Here is a 5000-nt window from a genome sequence, read left to right on the forward strand (position 1 = left end):
ACCTAACCTAACCTAACCTAACCTATGTTGTACCTTAACCTAACCTATGTTGTACCTTAACCTAACCTATGTTGTACCTTAACCTAACCTATGTTGTACCTTAACCTAACCTATGTTGTACCTTAACCTAACCTATGTTGTACCTTAACCTAACCTATGTTGTACCTTAACCTAACCTATGTTGTACCTTAACCTAACCCATGTTGTACCTTAACCTAACCCATGTTGTACCTTAACCTAACCCATGTTGTACCTTAACCTAACCCATGTTGTACCTTAACCTAACCCATGTTGTACCTCAACCTAACCCATGTTGTGCCTCAACCTAACCCATGTTGTGCCTCAACCTAACCCATGTTGTGCCTCAACCTAACCCATGTTGTGCCTCAACCTAACCCATGTTGTGCCTTAACCTAACCCATGTTGTGCCTCAACCTAACCCATGTTGTGCCTTAACCTAACCCATGTTGTGCCTTAACCTAACCCATGTTGTGCCTTAACCTAACCCATGTTGTGCCTTAACCTAACCCATGTTGTGCCTTAACCTAACCCATGTTGTGCCTTAACCTAACCCATGTTGTGCCTTAACCTAACCCATGTTGTGCCTTAACCTAACCCATGTTGTCGCCTTAACGTAACCCACGTTGTCGCCTAAACCTGCTCTGTAATTGTTATACGACTCGTTCAATTACTGTAGTGTTGCCCACCCGCAACCCTCGCAATATAGTTCGCTACTCGCACTGCCCGCACCCCTGTGTATCGCTTCATGTTAAACACCTTGCAAGTCTTGCTCACTTTCCACATGCTCCTGCTGTACACTGTAATGTGGATGGCAGCAGGACGTACATGCCGCCCCTCCCCACGTCCCCACCTTGCCCCCTGCCTTCGCAAGCTGGTTGGTGAGAAGTTTGCATGTTCAATGCCCTTCGCATGCGACGTACTCAGGCTACGTTGTGGTGCGGCCTGTGTCAACTGTCCGCTGATGTCGTACGCGTGAACCACAATCTGTACTGCACATTCGTCCTTATGTACTGAATGATACATCGTGGCACATGTGTGACCGCACAACGACTGCGCCCAAAAACGGCGGACCATACAGTGCAAATATTGTGCACGCAGCTACGTGTCGTCTCCCTATGAGAGCTGGATTGCAGTGTGGTACGCCATAGAGACGTGTGGGAGGAACGGACGCCGTGGATGGCGATCAGCATGAGCTGTCTGTTGATGTATTCGGACCTAGTCGTCTCTCCTCACACACCGTGATGGCATGGTGCACCGCGTTCCATATCTGCGACATGCTACAGAGGCCGGTTGACAGTCGTTCGAGCAATGGACATCGCATACGTACGGGGGCCACCTTCCACGTATTGTCTAGGCGTGCACATTTTGTTGCGTGTATGTGGGCAGACGTAGTGTGGCGTGACACCTGACACAGGCATGCAATAATCGTTGAAGTTGCAAATGGCGATGGACGCCTGCGTTTTCTGGTGAAGTTACGCAAATGAACAAATGGTAACCTGTTGTGGTGCGGTTGTTCTCGCTAGGGGTGAATCGGTGATGGCGACGATAGGTTGAGGTACTAACCGGTTGTTCCAGCGATACCCACCATGCCGACGAAACTGAACGGCATCTGGGTGTGAAGCGATACGCGGCGGTGGCTGGGTGGGACCGTCCCCGGCCGGTGAGGGGGCGCCTCCCGGCGTGCTGGCCGCGCGGTGCGTGGGCGCACGCGCTACAGCCGGCTGGTGGGGGCGGCCAGTGGCAGGCGCGCCGGCCGACGGACGCGGCAGGCGTCGCAGCTGCGCGCCGGCGCACCCTGCGCGCGGCGCCGTGCGGCCAAAGTAGGTCCTCGCGGGCCCGGTGCGAAGCGCGGTGGACATCTTCAGTGTGCTGGTCCGATTGAGGACTGTGTGCGTTGAGGATGCGCCGCCGCCCGGCGCTCGGCGCCGCGACGCCGTCTGCTGCTCGGTCGCCCCAGCGGTTCTCGCTGGTGGTTTGTATCGCAGCTGTGCGGATGTGTTGGCGCGTGCGCTGTGCTGGGAGAGTTCGCTTCGGCACCCAAGTGGGGCTTTTGTCCTTCTGTGGCGCTGGCGTTGGAGCTGCCGGTCACCGTAGGTGGCGCGTGTTGTCTCCCGCCGGCAATGCCACGACAGCACGCTCCCGGGCCTCTGTCGGCAGCGGCAAGCTCAGTTGGGAGCACGGGTGGTCGCACCGAAAGCGTCTACTCGCCTAACTCCGGGCGATTGCGCCTCTCTCGAACCCGACCAAGTACTTGGGACGGCGCTGCGCGCCGCCGGGACCTGAGAGGGTTTCGAGGTGTATTGTGCAGGGGAGCTCAGCCTCCTCCTGTTTGCAGAATGATTGAGCGGACGCTTGCGTGTTCGCGCGGGCCCCCGGGACACACTCCCGGGCGGCCGGCTGCTCAGCTCTAGTTGACGCAGCTCCCTGGTTGATCCTGCCAGTAGTCATATGCTTGTCTCAAAGATTAAGCCATGCATGTCTCAGTACAAGCCGCATTAAGGTGAAACCGCGAATGGCTCATTAAATCAGTTATGGTTCCTTAGATCGTACCCACGTTACTTGGATAACTGTGGTAATTCTAGAGCTAATACATGCAAACAGAGTCCCGACCAGAGATGGAAGGGACGCTTTTATTAGATCAAAACCAATCGGTCGGCTCGTCCGGTCCGTTTGCCTTGGTGACTCTGAATAACTTTGGGCTGATCGCACGGTCCTCGTACCGGCGACGCATCTTTCAAATGTCTGCCTTATCAACTGTCGATGGTAGGTTCTGCGCCTACCATGGTTGTAACGGGTAACGGGGAATCAGGGTTCGATTCCGGAGAGGGAGCCTGAGAAACGGCTACCACATCCAAGGAAGGCAGCAGGCGCGCAAATTACCCACTCCCGGCACGGGGAGGTAGTGACGAAAAATAACGATACGGGACTCATCCGAGGCCCCGTAATCGGAATGAGTACACTTTAAATCCTTTAACGAGTATCTATTGGAGGGCAAGTCTGGTGCCAGCAGCCGCGGTAATTCCAGCTCCAATAGCGTATATTAAAGTTGTTGCGGTTAAAAAGCTCGTAGTTGGATTTGTGTCCCACGCTGTTGGTTCACCGCCCGTCGGTGTTTAACTGGCATGTATCGTGGGACGTCCTGCCGGTGGGGCGAGCTGAAGGCGTGCGACCGCCTCGTGCGTGCTCGTGCGTCCCGAGGCGGACCCCGTTGAAATCCTACCAGGGTGCTCTTTATTGAGTGTCTCGGTGGGCCGGCACGTTTACTTTGAACAAATTAGAGTGCTTAAAGCAGGCAAGCCCGCCTGAATACTGTGTGCATGGAATAATGGAATAGGACCTCGGTTCTATTTTGTTGGTTTTCGGAACCCGAGGTAATGATTAATAGGGACAGGCGGGGGCATTCGTATTGCGACGTTAGAGGTGAAATTCTTGGATCGTCGCAAGACGAACAGAAGCGAAAGCATTTGCCAAGTATGTTTTCATTAATCAAGAACGAAAGTTAGAGGTTCGAAGGCGATCAGATACCGCCCTAGTTCTAACCATAAACGATGCCAGCCAGCGATCCGCCGCAGTTCCTCCGATGACTCGGCGGGCAGCCTCCGGGAAACCAAAGCTTTTGGGTTCCGGGGGAAGTATGGTTGCAAAGCTGAAACTTAAAGGAATTGACGGAAGGGCACCACCAGGAGTGGAGCCTGCGGCTTAATTTGACTCAACACGGGAAACCTCACCAGGCCCGGACACCGGAAGGATTGACAGATTGATAGCTCTTTCTTGATTCGGTGGGTGGTGGTGCATGGCCGTTCTTAGTTGGTGGAGCGATTTGTCTGGTTAATTCCGATAACGAACGAGACTCTAGCCTGCTAACTAGTCGCGTGACATCCTTCGTGCTGTCAGCGATTACTTTTCTTCTTAGAGGGACAGGCGGCTTCTAGCCGCACGAGATTGAGCAATAACAGGTCTGTGATGCCCTTAGATGTTCTGGGCCGCACGCGCGCTACACTGAAGGAATCAGCGTGTCTTCCTAGGCCGAAAGGTCGGGGTAACCCGCTGAACCTCCTTCGTGCTAGGGATTGGGGCTTGCAATTGTTCCCCATGAACGAGGAATTCCCAGTAAGCGCGAGTCATAAGCTCGCGTTGATTACGTCCCTGCCCTTTGTACACACCGCCCGTCGCTACTACCGATTGAATGATTTAGTGAGGTCTTCGGACTGGTACGCGGCATTGACTCTGTCGTTGCCGATGCTACCGGAAAGATGACCAAACTTGATCATTTAGAGGAAGTAAAAGTCGTAACAAGGTTTCCGTAGGTGAACCTGCGGAAGGATCATTACCGACTAGACTGCATGTCTTTCGATGTGCGTGTCGTGTCGCGCAACACGCTACCTGTACGGCTCGCCGTAGCCGTGCGCCGCGTGCGGAACCACGCGTGCCTCTCAAAACTAGCGGCAATGTTGTGTGGTACGAGCGCTGAAGCGCTGGAGCGGCTGGCCTGCGGCACCTGGCGCCTGGCGCCGGTTTTGAATGACTTTCGCCCGAGTGCCTGTCCGCTCCGGTGTGGAGCCGTACGACGCCCGTCGGCCGTGAGGCCGTTGGACACAGAACGCTGGAACAGGGGCCGCCACACGCCTCACTCCCGCCTATGCGACCGTCTCGAAAGAGACGGCGGAAACTGAGAAAAGATCACCCAGGACGGTGGATCACTCGGCTCGTGGGTCGATGAAGAACGCAGCAAATTGCGCGTCGACATGTGAACTGCAGGACACATGAACATCGACGTTTCGAACGCACATTGCGGTCCATGGATTCCGTTCCCGGGCCACGTCTGGCTGAGGGTCGGCTACGTATACTGAAGCGCGCGGCGTTTGCCCCGCTTCGCAGACCTGGGAGTGTCGCGGCCGCCTGTGGGGCCGGCCGCGTCTCCTCAAACGTGCGATGCGCGCCCGTCGCCTGGCGGTTCGCATACCGGTACTTTCTCGGTA

The 5000-nt window shown here is 55.3% G+C and overlaps 2 non-coding genes across 2 annotated transcripts; both read left to right on the forward strand.

Moving 5' to 3' along the window:
• Positions 1-2442: 2442 nt before the first annotated feature.
• LOC124733751 lies at positions 2443-4351 on the forward strand. Its single transcript, XR_007009115.1, has one exon. It is a non-coding gene; the product is annotated as a small subunit ribosomal RNA (ribosomal RNA).
• A 351-nt stretch (positions 4352-4702) lies between these two features.
• LOC124733777 lies at positions 4703-4857 on the forward strand. Its single transcript, XR_007009128.1, has one exon. It is a non-coding gene; the product is annotated as a 5.8S ribosomal RNA (ribosomal RNA).
• Positions 4858-5000: the final 143 nt, after the last annotated feature.

This window comes from Schistocerca piceifrons, unplaced genomic scaffold (assembly GCF_021461385.2).
Source record: "Schistocerca piceifrons isolate TAMUIC-IGC-003096 unplaced genomic scaffold, iqSchPice1.1 HiC_scaffold_1408, whole genome shotgun sequence".
NCBI classification, from domain to species: domain Eukaryota; kingdom Metazoa; phylum Arthropoda; class Insecta; order Orthoptera; family Acrididae; genus Schistocerca; species Schistocerca piceifrons.